We start from the raw sequence: 18,241 nt of genomic DNA, 5'->3' as shown, positions 1-18,241 counted from the left end.
CGTACCTTGCGATGATTTACATTATATATTTGAGACATAGATTATGAAGTCAGTGCATTCGATATGCAACGCGCGAATAGAGATAACTTCTGAGGAAATAAGTTTGAAATATCGTTACTTAATTTATGCCGTGTCTTTGGTGTACATATTTTGGGAGATTTGCGAACGATAAGGAAGGCCATTTCACATGTGTTACGATGTAAACGTACAGTCCCAGGTGTGCGAGAGTTGGAAGCGGCCCCGTTCTTGTTTAGCGCCGGTCTTAGTGCACGGATAGCCTCATTGACCCCTCTCTCAAACCAAGGTGGCTTACGGTTCAGAATCCTAACGTTCTCCATTGTGATTGTGTGGTCCGGTTTACAGTCATGTTTATGCCTTGAGACCTCAGATGATGTTGAACTCGGTCTCCTGTGTTCCGTGAATCGTGCTTTTAGATTCCTTTTAGCTTCACCAAAATAGCCAATTGAACACAGTTCCTTTGGGTGGCCATCACATTTGATATGGTAGATACGTCCGCAGATTTCTTTCTTGGCTGGTTTGTTCTTAGAGTGAACTAGCAATTGTCTTAGGGTTTTATGTGGCTTCAAGGATACGCTGATGTTGTGTTTAAGAAAGGCCCGCTTAAACTGTTCAGAGGTACCTTGAACATATGGAAGGACGACGTTGCCCTTAGACTTAACTTGCCCTGGATGGATAGTAAGTTAGTTTCTTTTTCCTAGTTCCTTATTCCTTATTCACATAAGGAATAAGGAACCGTTCCTATTTCCTTTTTCAAGTTTAGTGCAATAATAAAGAACTAACTTTACGCAAATTCCTTATTCAGAGGCCATTATTTTGGATACTTAAATTTCTAAAATTCATTTTAGAATAGCACAGCTTTGTATTTGTTATTATTGGCGATGTTTAGTGTAAGATTTGTTATTTATATCTTTTGTACAGTTCTGGAAGTCTTATCTGACCCTGAACTTTGGTCAGGACTATATGATAGCTGAAAACTAAACGTGTCTTAGATATATTGTCTCGTGTTCATACAAAAGCTGTTACGAAGGGATATGATTAAGAATGCAAAATGATTTCAACACGTCTCCATAAAACAAAGACTGCACCGGAAGGAGCGGTCCAAGTACCTCTAGAAGACTGAAAAATGTCATCGAAATGCCTCAATATTTTAATTTATAATTGAAACGAAAAAGCGCGCATCCTAGCTGTAAAAGTGTGTTCTCGTCTTAAATATGTTTAGTGCGAATACGCGTTTTCTCACTCATGCAGACGAACGATACTTTCGGGAACTTTCAACCTCGGCACACGACGAATGCATGTTCCGGACAGCATTGTCATCAGTGCGACGTCACTGATGTCACAATAAAGCGAGACTTAACCTGAAATAACTGTAATTGGTTGGTTTTATTTCAATAGATTTTCTATCTCCGAAAGCGCGTTTTCTCGCTCTAGGATGCCTACGCTACAACCGGCGACCTTCAACATTGGCGCCCGATTAAAAGTCGTGAGAATCGACAAAATGGCACTTTTCTCTGTTGTTATAAGTGATAATTTAAGATATTGCAACAGCTTACGCTTTCCTTATTCAGCCGCGAAAACGGCACTAGGTTATCATTAAAAAAGAATACTAAAAAGAAATGTACTGTAATAAATACATATTTTTTATTCCCAACCTACATTTACAGTGATTTTCCTTGATGTATGCGTCTCTTAATATATATTAATTTATTTGTTAAATAAGAAATTGCCAGTTCCTTATTCGATTTGAATGATGAATAAGGAACCAGTTCCTTATTTCTTATTCAAATCAAATGAGGAACAATGTCATAATTAAATACAACAAAGAATAAATGCACTGCAACTAATATTGTTATACCTGTCCTACATTTACAATAATTTTAGTTGATTTATTCGTCTCGTTGGTTCATTTTGATTTTTAATTTATAGAAAGAACATACCAGTCCCTTATTCGATATGAATAAGGAATAAGGAACCAGTTCCTTATCCCTTATTTAAACTGAATAATGAACTTGATTATCATTACTTAAAACTAAGTAGAAATGTATTGCAAGTAGTATTTTAAATATACAACCTATATATAATGATCTTCATTTATATGTGGTTAACTTTAGATTAATTTCATCGATGTGAAAGTATGAAATTGCCAGTTCCTTATTCGGCTTGAATAAGGAACTGGTTCCTTTTTCCTTATTCAGCCGCGAAAAGGAACTGGATTAAAAAAAACAAACACGTTGAAATATACAAGATTGCACTTTTATATCACATACATATAAAATAATGGTATATGCTTTTTGTTTTGTGGATTTGAAGTTAGTAATCGAATTAGAAAATATCGGTTCGGTTTAAACAAGAAATCCTATGCAAGCGCGAGAAAGAAACATAAATATGTAACGTAATTCATAAAGTAAATGTATTCAAGTTATTTTGTTTTGATTAACTAAAGAATGGTATGCATTATTTTTCTTTAAAACCCTATATACAATATGTTAAGCTTGAATCAGGAATAAGGAACAGTTCCTTATTCCTTATTCGAATAAGAAATACGGAACTGTGAAAAAGGAACCCTCTTACTCTCCATTTGCCCTGATACTATCTTGCTCTCTGTACAGGACTTGGGTTTGCTGGCCCGTTCACTTCCTTTCTTCAGTGCCCATTTCGGATAGTGGCACTTCTTCAAGGCCTGGCTGACATGCTGCATTTTATTATTCAGGTCATGTTCTTCTGATATTATTGATTTAGCTCTGCCAAAATAGTTCTTACTACTGACAGTTTGTGTTCTTTCGGATGGTGGGAGTTGAAATCTAGATATTGGTCTGTATGTGTCGGTTTTCTGTAGATAGTGATTTTTAAGCTGCCGTCCGGTTTTCTGATTGTATTGGTGTCAAGGAAAGCTAGTGAGCCGTTCTCTTCCTTTTCCATCGTGAACTTTATGTCGGGGTCAATGAATTGATGTGCTCTTTGAGCTCCTCGTCTGTTTTGTGTGAGTGTCATCGATGTAGCGGAACCACCAGCCTGGTGGCTGTGGGGCTGTGCGGAGAGTCTGTTCCTCAAAATGCTCCATGTATAAGTTGCACACTATCGGCGAAACCGGAGAACCCATGGCGGCTCCATGTATCTGTTGGTAGAAATTACCATCAAACACAAAATATGTGCAATTAAGGTACAGACCTAGCAGCCTGGTTACCTGATGTGGAGACATACTAGGGGTTCTAGTGGTCAGCTCCGGGTCCCCGAGTAGTTTATTATGGATAATATCCAAGGCTCTATCTACTGGGACACTGGTGAAAAGTACACTTACGTCATACGATATTAACACTTCATCCTCTTCCACCTGTTTGTTTTTTATAAGTGTTGAGAAACGTTTGGAGTTCTTTAGAAGTGTTCTGTTTTCCCGACCATCGGAGACAGTACCGTTGATAGGTATTTGGCGCTATTGTAGGTAATAGATCCCACACTGCTGACTATTGGTCTTAATAGCATGTTTGCTTTATGTATTTTTTGAAGTTTTTAATTTTCAACAGTTAATATACCCTTAAAGGGATCTTTTCACGCTTTGGTAAATTGACAAAATTGAAAAAAGTTGTTTCAGATTCGCAAATTTTCGTGTTAGTTATGATATTTGTGAGGAAACAGTAATACTGAACATTTACCATGCTTTAATATAGCCATTATATGCATCTTTTGACGATTATAAAACCTAAAAATTATAAAGCGTTGCAACGCGAAACGATTGAATAATTTGGAGAGTTCTGTTTTTGTCGTTAAATTTTGTAGAACTACGAAGATTGCTTATATAAGGTATAAAATACGATAAGAATGTGTCTTCGGCGGAATAGCTCAGTAGGCTAAAGCGTTTTTACTTCAGGACTCTGGCAGGACTCCAGGGGTAACTGGTTCGAAACCTGCTCCGGGCAATGTTCTTTTCCTTTTTGAATTTTATTCTTGATTTTTTACTGGAGCTTTTACGATCCAATGTTTACATTTATCAATATAAAGCATTTAATGAATAAGTTAAAAAATGCCAAAATCTGTGAAAAGGCCCCTTTAATCAAACACAAAAACTTTAACATTTTGACGAGTTTTCACTTTGGTCACACCCAGACAAGTTTGAAATATGTGTACAATTTAAACCGGAAGTGATTAATAAATTGTGTATTTGTCGGAAGACTCGAAACATTTAGGCAGTAATCTCCCTTGCACTATAGAAGCGCCTTCTTGAACGTACACATGATTTCAGCGATCTACAAGACAGAGTTGTCGTTCCTTGCTCTCACATACAATGTGATTGATAATTTCAGGTAAGTAAGTCAGCATCATCATCATCATCATCATCATCATCATCATCATCATCATCATCATCATCATCATCATCATCATCATCATCATCATCATCATCATCATCATCATCGTCTTCGTCGTCGTCATCATAATCATCATCAACATCATCATCAGCAGCAGCAGCAGCACCAGCACCAGCAGCACCGGTACCACCAGCAACACCAACAGCACTAGCAGCACCAGCAGCACCAGAACCAGCAAAACATCTTTAAAAATGTTGGTTTGACCAAATAAAATGTTTAAAAAAACTCTTTATTGAAACAAAATCTGATGCGCGGCGATATGGAGGGGGAGGGGTTGGCAACATAAAAATAACTATTTTAAGGTTATTTTACATTGTGTTAGAGTGGCAAATCCGACGAACATCTCATTATTCAGTTTTAGCCTAAGATAATTTTGTACCTAAAATATGTTGACAGTTACAAGTTATTTTTAGATCTAAATAAAATAGCAAAACATATGTCCTCAGTAAAGACCAGAGATGTACCCGAAACAATCAGGCCCAAATCTGCACGCCTTTATTCGCGTTATCTCCGTTGAACAAAGCGTTATCATTTTGCCCCACTGTACGTATCCCAGGGTTGTTTCGTATCACACAATCTGTTAATAATAGTTATGAGTATCTGTATACCCAATATACATTTGAGGTTCGTATTTTCGTATAAACCAGCAGACGGGCATTGATCGCTCAGATATTCTGTTTTCCATGCTTTCTGTTCCAAGGGTTTAATGTAGCTGAATTGGATTATGAAACCCTTTGATTATAATTAATGCTGACAAACGCAGCCGCATATCCATATACTTTTTCGAGGCAAAATACAATTCTAAAAAAGTCAGTTTGTACGATAAATGGAATACAAATCACTACGACCGTCCAGGGCTCATCCTAGTAGGCATGTAATAAATCGTCCTGTAGTCTATACGGACTGGGTAACTTCCCTCAATAATCGTCCTGTAGTCTATACGGAATGGGTCACTTCACTCAATAAATTGCCCTGTATTATAAGAGGAATTGGTCACTTCACTCAAGGAAAAATCATGCGGATATTAACAAGAATTCTTCTAATGATGCAGTTTCTTTAGCTTCGTTATTTCGATAAAGTTTGGTAAATTCGGTGCATTTATTTATCCCAAAAAGCACTCTCAGAACTGCCCACTGTTACAAACACTTTAATATTTTCTATGTTACCTTGTGAGTAGATGTGAATCAAATGCCCTGGATCCGAATATCATGTATGGGCCTCAGTTGGTAAAGGATTCTTCACGTGATAACAATCTTCCGAAACGTATTCAAACTGATAAACTCCAGTTCCAACACTTCAGATCATATTGTATTGAGTGTTCCCGCGTGATTTTAATCGAACATGTAAGTATCATGAATTTTGGTTTGTTTGTTCGTAGAATAGTTGGAGGGGGTGGGGAAACAACGAACGATTAATTAATTATCTTGACACACAACGGGCACCATATATCTCTTCTTCTTCTCTTCCTCAATATACCGGAACTACTCTTCTCTTCCTCAATATACCGGTACTACTGATAACGCAAAGTGCCCAATTGAAATGTTTGTTTGATCTGATACTGAAATGCATAAACTGATTAATGTTCAGATTCAAAGTAGCTTGAAATCAAGATCTGTTTTAAAAATGTGCGTAATCATGTAATAATACTGGTTTACAAAATAAACAACAACACAAAATCGTTGAGTATTTGAATTTCTGTAGTATTTTCAAAACAGTACTCGTTCAAATCATGCGACCACACAGCTGTCACAAAGTTATGGAAGAGTTTCATTATTTATGTATCGTTTAAATGATAAAAATAAGTCCGAAATATGAAAGATGAATAAATAAAAAGAAATGCTCGACAGAAATCAGACACGTTAACTGCAGCCAACTTATGCTGTTGACGATAAATGTATTTATTGAAAAAAGTGATAGATTGTCGATAATATGTCAGGCAGGCTAAATACGTTTTGTATGAATAATGTCGTCACATTATGGAAAATAAAACTCTTCGTACGAATACATACAATGCTTATCTTTTTTCTGGTACTGTATGAGCATGTGTGATACTTACAAGGTCTTTATGGTGTCATTATAACGCAACACAATCAGGCTAAATCTCCAACTCAACAGCCAACTGATTTTGCTCTCAATTATATTATATCAAACACGTTGTTATTTATCTGGCCATAAATGGAATCCGGCATTTTATTTTAATCTGTTTAGTAAGTAAAACAAACAGGCATTAGTCCACTTCATAATTTATAGTTCAATTCACAATCTTGATAAGAAAACAAGGATCGAAAACAAAACATTATACCAATTTATATTCGACTCGCGTCACGCGAAAATGGGTCTTTTGACATTCGTGGGCAGCGTAGCTCCAGACCAGCCTGAGCATTCGCGCAATCTGGTAGGAATTATGACATCACGCTAGGTTTCGAAGTCTCATTAGCGGACACAGTACCTCCTTATGCACATGTTGGAATGGAGCTTCGCTTGCCACACATGATATAAAAGCCATTTTCGCATGAGGTGTGCCAATGAATTACCGTTCCACAACCACATCCACGTAGCACCAATCAAAATTAGCCATGCGGCTCCTATTGGTGATAGCAGTGCTCGTGGTCGCCGTGAGTTCTCAACAATGCTCGGACAGAAACTGCCAAAGCCAAACTGCAGTTGTTTCAATGACAGAACCGCTCCTGGAAAATTGCAGGTAACGAAAATGTTAACATGCTTTAAAACACACCTATTGTTAGTGTATTTTTGCAATTAACGCTACAATAAAGGAAGAACATATGGATTTGTCCATGTCCAACCGCCTGTCCCATCCGGACACATCTTGTATTCTTTATACAGTATCCTGCACTGAGACTACAAAGGTGTTTATGTTCAAAGTTAGTATCAGCTAAGGAGCATTGACCCAATTAAGTAAATAAACAATGAAATATGTTGAAAATAAGTTACGTTGACTTCAACAAGCAACAAGCAACAATACAAGATAGACAATACTTTTAAAATTAATAAAATTCATGCAAACAAAACTGCCACCTACCAGTTAATTTTACAGGGAAAAATGCGGTTTACTACTTACTATCATTGTCTGATACATGAAAAATACGAAAGTCACTATACAAGGACTGTCACCATTAATGTCCGACATATCCCAAGCCAATCACGGCCTACTTCTGTTTCTTTTGTATGTTATGAACTCTATAGTAAATCAACGCGCTATTGACTCTCCATTTCTGTACGTTCAATTACAGAAAAATGACATCCCGCAGATCGTCATGGTATCCTTCGAGGGCACCATCACGAAGACGAACGTCGAATTCTACAAGGCGATCCTACAGGAGACGAACCCCAACAACTGCGCGGCGCGGGGCACTTTCTTCATCACGGACGAGGGCTCCGACTACTCAGTCATCAAGGCTCTGTACAATGATGGGCACGAGGTGGGCATCTCCTCCATAAGGGGCACTGCTCCAAGTTCATTTACTGACTGGATCAACGAATTCAATAGTAAGGATACGAAGAATGTTGTCACCTTTGCTAAAATGCCGATAAAGGACGGTGTTGTATTTTACAGTTCAAACAAGAAGTACCTTTGATATATTTTTTTATAGAAAACCAATTATACGTATTCATTACATAACGAGTAAAGCTTAGTGTAACTTGCTTCAATGTGTTTTTTTTTTATTTACAGAGGTGAAATCCAAATTGGAGTCAGTTGGATTGAACAGTGGCGATATAAACGGTGTTCGCGCCCCTCAATTTTCCATCGGTAGCGACAACCAGTTCATTGGTAATACACATAACACATGATTGTAACTTGAAATAAGCCTTTCTCATGAAATATATGTTTTTATTTTAATGGCCTACGAATATTTGAAATCGTGTATACTAAATGAACAAAAAACCATTCCTCAAGTTCTATACCTCTTCTTCAGCTAATTAAACTACACGTAACATATTTTGAACATTTTTAATAATGACAATGTAAGGTAAGTGTTCTGATGACCATAGGTGTTTCCTATATGTTTCATTCTCAAGATGTGTAACCGCCATCACACAAACGTAGTAAGCAAATATACAATAATTACTTTAAGTTTTCGAAAATTGGGAGAGATCAATTAAGTGTCGAAATATTATAATTATTTTGAGATAAAAGCAATAAATAAATGCACAATAGTTTTATTTTGATTTACTATTCTTTTTATACTTTAAAATAAATACAACTTCACGGCTTTGCTTACTCTTGCCTAAAATGAAACAGAAAAAAAGGTTAAAACATTTAACATACTGCTTCCTTAGTAGGACTATATCAAGCAATTCCTATTGGCTGAATCGATTGTTTCTACCGGCATAAATTGTTATTTACCCAATTACGCAAATGTTATAGTCATTAACCGTAAGGTATGCATCTGCCAGATTTAATCCGGTTGTAAAAATCCATGATCGAAGTGTCACAAGATAAGTGAATACATAGCCGAAATCTGGTTAAATAGCGCTGTAAAATATAGTGTCTGAAAATTTAGAGGCTTTGATGATAGACAAAAACCCGCATGCATGAGCAATAATTATTTTGGATTAAAAAAGATGGTAGCCGAAAACGTATCGTGTCCGAAACTTAGAGTAATTACGCTACCTTTCAGGCATGGGTAGCAACGGTTTAAACTACGACTCCTCGTGTTCCGACGCCGGTCTGTCGGATGCCCTTACCATGATCTGGCCCTTCACTATGGACTACATGCCAACGGCCACCTGCGATAATGGGGCGGCACCCACATTGCCTTTCCCAGGTTGCGATGCACGTTATTTTATTACGAGGCATATGAAACATTATTATTGGCGTTGCATCAGTCATATATACTGTCAGTCTCGATAAGCCTTGTATTATTTAAATTAAAACGCTGTATTTATTTTATGTCGAAGCTTTCGACCTCACGGTATTCATCAGCGGCCATTTTTTATTTCAATATTTTTTGTTATGTACGGATATAACGTCGTGCATTTCCGGCGTCAACGTCGTTTTCGAGCCCTTTCCTGAACGTTTATTCCTGTACGTTAATACCATATGGTCGGTTTGTCCTTAGTTTTGCCTTCCACAATTGCTCCATAGTTTCTGCGGTACTCGTCCGACCCGCTGAGTTTTTCGAGTCCCATTATTTGGAAATCATCCATGGAGTGTCTGCCGGTGTAGAAATGTTCAACTACCGGGTCACTGTGCTGTGTGCGAATATATATATATATTAAATAGACGTTGTTTAAGCAAAAGCATTCAGTACATTTTAGCCTCTCTAGAATTATACCCTTGCAGTTGCGTTGGACTAATGTTATTAAGTCGGAATGACTTATACAGTCATGAACCCTTTTATTCTCAATGGAACGCACGCTATTATCTCAGCGCGCTACTCTTTAACAGACCAATAATCTGAAAGTACGAATATAATAGATAATTTGTCAATGCGATATGATCTAGGTCATTCAATTTCGAAACCTTGACACACCACTAATGAATTTTACAGGGAATAATTTGCTAGTTATCATTTTAAAAAACGATTACATTTACGATAGTTTATTTTCCCCTCAGTTACATGTATCATAATCTTAAAATTAAAATTAAGATTTGAAACCTTTGCCTCAAACATACTATTTTGTAAAACACTTTAGGATAAATGAATGCGACTTATTGGTAATCAATATTATTTTGCAAAGGTAAAACTTGATAGAGTAATCGTGTCTTATATAATGTATGTGGTAAAATAAATAATAAACAAGTAATGTGTCTCTAAGGTAAATAGGAGGTGCTCATCTCTGACTACCTTGATCTGAGCGGCGACAAGCTGCCTTGCGTCGTCCCGTCCGAAAGTCGTAACATCACCACGAACAAGGACGCCTTCGCTCTGTTCTTTGCATCGTAAGTTTCCACTAGAATTCTGCGAAGGAGCTTAAATTAGCATATTTCATGAACTCAGATCATTTATCTTAGGTAGACATGTTGTACATATTGATTTCCTTTTTTTTTGTACGACAAACAATGATTTTCCGACATCTACCATAAGACATTGAACTATATTTCATAGAGATCCACCAATGGTGTGACGCCATCTGTTTTTGATCTCGATCAATCACTCTGTTTCCAACCAGCACAGTGGCGTATTCACCTTTAATTAATCCACTCTCTACCGCGGACATGTCATTTGGACATATTTATTTTTATCTTTATTCACTTGAAAAGTCTAAGTTAACACCATCATCAAAACATTTCTTTATTCACACACCAAATAAAAACAACATATATATGTTCATTTACATTTTCATCCTTTCCCTGACTCTCGCAAAAGTAGACCACTTAATTTCTTTTTATCATTATTATACATTTGCGCTTGGCTCTGGAAATTAATGCGAATAATCGTTGACATATTAATCGCATTAACTTCCATGTATGTTTTTATATTGTGAATATAATATTAATATTATTTTACTGTAGAGGACATTCGTATATCAGAACAACAATTTAACGCCAAACAACCACACTATTGCATTTCTGTATTTCTTTAATCTTTACTTTTACTTTTACATGAGTCATCGTTTCCAGATTTACGGACCACTACACCAACTTAAGGACCCCTTTTAACATGCTGGTCGACCCCGCGTGGGCCGCTAACCCACACCTCCGGGACGGCACCATCGAGTTCCTGCAGTACGTCAGGGCCGCATATGGGGTATGCATCGTATATAAGGGTGTTCAATAGGTTTTGAATCAAGTTTTCAAATTGCCAACAGCCGGAAATTTTAAGGGTCATTTGTCATTATAAAATGTTAAGCGCGCATTTATACTGATATTTTTTTTATTAAAGTTGGTTTCTCCATGAATATTGCTAAGAATACCGATGGTGCTTAACATGTTTTATAATAGATCACTATGGCAACAAGACGAAACAATTTAGATTATTTAGTGGAGTAAAAATGCAAGCCGCAAAATGTTGACAAGAAATTTGACGAGGAAACGAACAACATCTTTGAATGCAATTATGCAATACTTTTTTTTTTTCCGTTTATTTCGTTTTTTTTTCCAAATATTTTATCTTAGTGTTAAAATGTCTTACGACGTTTCAAACGACGGATCATAGGTACATAAACTGAATATGTGTGTAAATTACAGAACTCCGTGTGGATCGTGCCAATACAAAAAACTATCCAATGGATCCAGAATCCGACTCCAATTGCTAACCTGACAACCTTTGCGCCATGGGGATGCAGTTAATATCATCATTATGTGTAAAGAACTCATACACAAGGGCGAAAATTAAATACAAGATGTTTGACTAGATAACGCTGATAGCATTTCCGGCTAGAGATGTTAAGTCGATCATAAAACATTTACGACATTTGGTTATTGACTAAGAATACAATTTGCAACAATTTGTTCGTGTGTTTGTGTTGTATGATATTTATTTTTTGTATTAATGTCATATTCGTATTTATTTGTTATCAATCTGTTTTAATACTGAAGATAAGTCCTCCCTGGCAAGTAGCCATTTCTTACAATGAACGATGAGATAGCGTGAATCTGGATTGGATTCTGATTGGATTTGAGCCTGTGACCCCTCCTCCTCCGCCCCGTTCCCCTGCAAGTTAGAACACAGTAGGTTAACTAGGAGTCCAACGTGGTTGTATCATGTATAATATATCCCTATTTACCGTAACGTCTCCTGCATTTTAAGCCTATCGATTTTACCCTGGATATTGGCATCACACCCAATTTTCGTACTAAGCACTCTCCTTTCTCACTTTGACGTCTCACTGTCAATACTTTGTACAAATCTTTTTTCTAGCAATGACACCACTGTCTTAATAATACCCGAAAGAGGAGTTCAACAGTTTTCATAGATAGATAGATAGATAGATAGATAGATAGATAGATAGATAGATAGATAGATAGATAGATAGATAGATAGATAGATAGATAGATAGATAGATAGATAGATAGATAGATAGATAGATAGATAGAGAGATAGATAGATAGATAGATAGATAGATAGATAGATAGATAGATAGATAGATAGATAGATAGATAGATAAGATAGATAGATAGATAGATAGATCGTCGATAGATAGATAGATAGATAGATAGATAGATAGATAGATAGATAGATAGATAGATAGATAGATAGATAGATAGATAGATAGATAGATAGATAGATAGATAGATAGATAGATAGATAGATAGATAGATAGATAGATAGATAGATAGATAGATAGATAGATAGATAGATAGATAGATAGATAGATAGATAGATAGATAGATAGATAGATAGATAGATAGATAGATAGATAGATAGATAGATAGATAGATAGATAGATAGATAGATAGATAGATAGATAGATAGATAGATAGATAGATAGATAGATAGATAGATAGATAGATAGATAGATAGATAGCTAGATAGATAGATAGATAGATAGATAGATAGATAGATAGATAGATAGATAGATAGATAGATAGATAGATAGATAGATAGATAGATAGATAGATAGATAGATAGATAGATAGATAGATAGATAGATAGATAGATAGATAGATAGATAGATAGATAGATAGATAGATAGATAGACTGACGCTTGTGTAAATAACGGTTCCGCATAATGTTGTTCAACATATTTCCGTGCGTCTGTTAATTACTCGGGTGTTAGAATGGAAATAGGCATTAGTTGTTAATGTATTGTTGTACATTAATGCACGCTTTGTCGTTCAGATGCTAACTGTAATTAACCACTCAGGCCTACCGACCTTCGTGGTTATATTATTACGCATCTGAACTAGAAGCATACTTGGCCCGTATGTTCCTCGTGCGGTCCTGTACCAAAATTATTCAAATAATTCCGCTCAGATGACCAAGATGGCCGCCAGAGCTAAAAATAGAAAAGCCTTGTAAACACTCTAGTGACCTTATTTTTGCTTCAATCTTCATGATCTTTGGTAATATTGTTTATCTTTATGATCTTAAGGTCAACATTGAATATGGGTCATGTGGGGTCGAAAACAAGGTCACTAGGTCAAATTATAGAAAAACCTTGTTAATACTCTAGTGGCTATATTTTTGCTTCAATCTTCATGATCTTTGATCAACATGTTGATCTTAATTATATAAAGGTCAAGTTCAAATATGGGCCATGTAGGGTCAAAAACAAGGTTACTTGGTCAAATAATCAAAACTACTTGTAAACATTATAGTGGCTACATTTTTGCTTCAATCGTCATGATCTTTCCTCAAAATATTTATCTTGAAGATCTTCAGATCAAGTATGAATCTCTGTCATGTTTGGTCAATAACTAGGTCACTAGGTCAAATAAATTTACAGTGGATGTTTGCCGTATGAGGCCAGCACAGTTCAAGAGACCATAAAGCCTTGTGTGACTTGATAGCGGTCTTGGTTGCCATTGTGTAGGTGGTTAGGAGCTACGCTGGCCACATATGGCATATGACCCCTTTTTGCATGACGAGTCTCAATTTTGGTCAGCTGTCCTATTTTTTAGAAACTTATCATAAGTTTGTTGTGCAGATGAGCTAAACTATGTTAAAATGGGCAAATGCTTTTGTATTTATCTACTCTATAAAAATTGGCAGCAAATTAAATTTCATAATTTGGTCAATACAAAACTTTCGAATTCAAACCAGGTACGTAAACATGATAGGTTATGTGAGGGTAAACCCTGGATATTATCTTAAACTTACTTAATTTTCTGTCAATTTCAAAGAATAGGATCAAAAAGATTTCTTAAAATATAATTATGCTTAACTGATTACTATCTAAACAAGAGCTGTCGGTAGGACAGCATGCTCGACTTTTCTGTCTTGATAGAGTATTAAATGCTTGATATTGAAGCAAAAGGAGTATCAAGAAAGACAGCATTTGGCTTTTTGCATTAGGGACAGAAATTAAAAAAATGAAGTAAGGTTAATATAAACTGTAGACAGTATTTACACTTTAATATTATTAATTTCAATTCTTAAAAAAATCATATTTTGTAAATTGTTTATTTTTTGTAATATGACGTTGATTATACATATAATGCAATAAAATTAAACATTTTATTCATATAATGCATTTTTTAACCCATAATTCTGAGTAAAAAAGGGCCATAATTACGTAAAAATGCCAACAAGAGATATGCAACTTGTCCTGTACAATCCTCTTATGATAATAAGTGAGTGTTCCAAGTCTGAAAGTGATAGCTATGATACTTTAGGAGTAAAGTGGACCAATACACAAAGCTTAACCAAATTTTCTATTTTCTTAGTAAAAAAGGGGCCATAATTCTGTCAAAATGCAAGTCAGAGTTACATAACTTTGCCTGCACAGTCCCCTAATGATAGTTAGCAAGTGTTCCAAGTCTGAAAGCAATAGCTATGATACTTTAGGAAAAAAGTGGACCTAAACACAAAATTGAACTAAATTTTCTATTTTCCAAGTATAAAAGGGGCCATAATTCTGTCAAAATGCCAGTCAGAGTTACATAACTTTGCCTGCACAGTCCACTTATGATAGTTAGTAAGTGTTGCAAGTATGAAAGCAATAGCTTTGATACTTTAGGAATAAAGTGAACCTAAACACAAAACTTATATTTCTGAATTTAGAATTCTCCAAGATATCTAAGAAAACTGATCGTTCAAAAATAGGTTTTAATTCTTTGTAAAGGTACAATGAGGAACTTTCATTAACGTCAGCTCTCCAATTTGAAATAAAAGTATCTTTTAAACGGTTTCGAAAAATTGGAATAAATTGTTTATATGAACGGATTCTGGATACATCCAAACGTCGTTAAAACCAGATTCTTGTAAAAGGTTTCGAACTGTGCATGCCCAAGATTTGGAACGTGTAACGCTTCTTGCTTCTTCGCATTGTTTACGAATAATATTGTTTAACATACAATTGGCAGATTTAAAGTCGAAAAGTCTTAAAAAAAATATTTTACTATTCGCAAATAACGGCAAATATACAACGGATATCTTCCAACTTCGGAATACAATGCATATGAATGTGTAGAGGGTTTTAAATTAAGCAGCCATTTACAGAATTTACGCTGCACACGCTCAATATTTTCCGCCTTAGTAAATCCCCAAGTCTCGCAACCATAATTAAGGATCGAAGCAACATATGCATCAAACAAATTAAACATTATTTTGATTGGTACATTTAGCGATTTCGTAATACTAAACAATGAGTTCATCGCCCGAAGCGCTTTTGCCGAAAGCGTTTTTGTAGCCTGTATATGGGCGCCGCTACTCGACATAACTATACCAAGGTAATTGAAATTATTTACGACTTCAATTGGATTATTATTATAAAACCAACTGTACCCTGTTGGCAAACGACCTTTATGAAAGATAACAATTTTTGTCTTTTCAACATTTACAGTTATATTCCATTTATTGCAATATTTGTTCAAATTATTCAACGACGATTGTAATCCCTCCGCTGATTCAGAGAATAGTACTGCATCATCGGCAAATAACAAAAGATAAATTGATAGCTGGTCAATGGTTATGCCAGCATTTATATCACTTTGTAAGTGCATTTCAATATCATTTAGGAACAGAGAAAACATAATTGGTGAACACGTTTCCCCTTGCAATAAGCCTTTGTCGGATTTAAAGAAATCTGAGATACTATTCAAGTGTTTAACGCCTAATTTAATTTGGTCATATAATGACCTTATTACGGTCAATAATTTACCGTCGATACCAGACTGAATAAGTTTAAACCAAAGATGCATGCGATCCGTTAAATCATAAGCCTTTAAGTAATCGACAAAACAGCATAATAGTTTTTTCCTATCATATAAGCGACTCTCAATCAATGATTGTAAAACGAAAATTGCGAACTGTGCATCTGTTAAAATATCATTTTCAAGAGCCCACTTTTGTAAACGCTCGTTCAAGATACTTGTGAATAGCTTTGCAAAGCAACTCACAAGAGTAATACCCCGATAGTTATTTGGGACTGAAGGGTCTCCCTTTTTATAAAGGGGGATCATCAGACCTGTGGACCAGCTACTGGGAAATTTTCCGAAAATTAGTATGTAATTAAAAAGCAGTTCAAATGCAGGTCCTATAACATAAACACTCTCTTTGAAATACTCATATATGATGTTATCCGATGAACATGCCTTATTGTTACCCAACCGTTTGGTGGCCGATATAATTTCTTCCAACGAAATATGTCTGTCTAGTTCAGGATAAGAACTAACCCTTTCGTTAAAATTGTCAAAATTGTTCACAAAATTAGAACTGTTTTCATTATTACGAAGAGCTCCGCTATTTGCAAGAGTTCTAAAATGGTCGACAAACTCGTTTAAATTAATTGTTTCACCTTTCTGATTCGTACGCGGTTTACTAAACAACTTCCAATATTCTTAAGTTGATTTAGATTTCATAGAATCTATTTTGCGTCCCAATTGACGGTTATAATCTGCTTTTCAATAGCGACATAAATACTTGTATGATTTTCTTTTCGCAAGTACTATTTGTCGAGCGTTATCGCCCTTGTTTAAATTAAAATTGTACAGAGCCTCTTTATATTCTTTACGTTTCTGTTTACAGTCCTCATTGTACCATTTTTGTTTGTTTTCATCATGTGTCTCAAATGTATGAGTCTTGGATTTTACAGAGCGCATGAAAAAAAGGTTGCCGTTTGTCGTTAAATAATCGGTAAACATTAACACCAAATCATCCGTGTTAATACTATTGTCTATACCATTCTTTAACTGGGACTCGAGAGTTGCAATGTCCATTGATATTTCGGATATAAAAGCATTACGGTGTTCTGTATTCCATTTAATAAATGTTTTTGCGCTAGGGGTATAAACGCTATTTTTACGTAAGTTTTAAGATCAAATTCAAGTGGTGCATGATTGGAAAATTCATTAAAATCTTTTTTTTCAATGTGAATTATATTTTCAAAATTTTGAATATGTGTTAAAAGGTAATCTACTACACATTGCCCGTTATGGGTGAAATAGGTTAATTTGCCAATGTTCTTATCGTTATGCAATCTACCGTTAACCACTCGAAAATTTGTAGCTATACATAAATCTTATAATAAGTCCCCAAAGCGGTTTGACTTCGTATCACAAGTTACCCTAGGCAGTGGGTAATCAATATCAATATAATCATGATTATTTAAACAACGATCATGTGCTATATATTCCTTTTTTAAGCCTATTATTGAATATATATACAAGGTTAGAAAACATAACTCAAATCACTCATTAAATTGCATTAAAGACATAACAGGGACTAGTTACCAGATAATATGTCATTATTTTCTAAGAATGTATCACTACTAATTTATATACACGCTACTTCTTGAAAATTTATTATAGTTATTAGAATTCTGAATGCTGAAATCTCATTAAATACAAAGCAATAACATCATTAAAATAAGGCACACATAACATAAACAACAAGCAATCAAAGTTCAAATCCCAACAAATATATTATACTTATACTTTAACAATAACAACAATATATTTAATAAAATACAGTTTTGAAGAGACATCCTCAATCTTTCCTCCCTTGTTATGCTTTACAATAATTAAAAGATACAAAGTGTAGTTTTCTCTTTAAGATTAAGTCTTCAGACTATAGATAAAAGAAATTAAGCACAGCGAATGAACAAGTATCCACTGTGTGTGACATTGCAAAAATAAAAGGCTACACTTCCTATTAAAATTTGAAAACCTCCACCGTTGGTTTGTAACTTGTTTTTTTTCCAAAGCCAAATTTTCTATAGCAACATCTTGACATTTAATATTTAATCAGGTAATACCTTAGCAGATAGTCTTAAAGAAAACAAAGCTGTAT

At 35.2% G+C, this 18,241-nt stretch overlaps 1 pseudogene; it reads left to right on the top strand.

The window, feature by feature from the left end:
- The first annotated feature begins 5,668 nt into the window (after positions 1 to 5,668).
- Positions 5,669 to 11,797, top strand: LOC127860314 (chitin deacetylase 1-like; annotated as a pseudogene).
- The last annotated feature ends 6,444 nt before the right edge of the window (positions 11,798 to 18,241 follow it).

This window comes from Dreissena polymorpha, chromosome 15 (genome assembly GCF_020536995.1).
Source record: "Dreissena polymorpha isolate Duluth1 chromosome 15, UMN_Dpol_1.0, whole genome shotgun sequence".
NCBI classification, from domain to species: Eukaryota; Metazoa; Mollusca; class Bivalvia; order Myida; family Dreissenidae; genus Dreissena; species Dreissena polymorpha.
The sequence above is the reverse complement of the archived record's forward strand: the minus strand, read 5'-3'. Positions and strand labels throughout refer to the sequence as shown.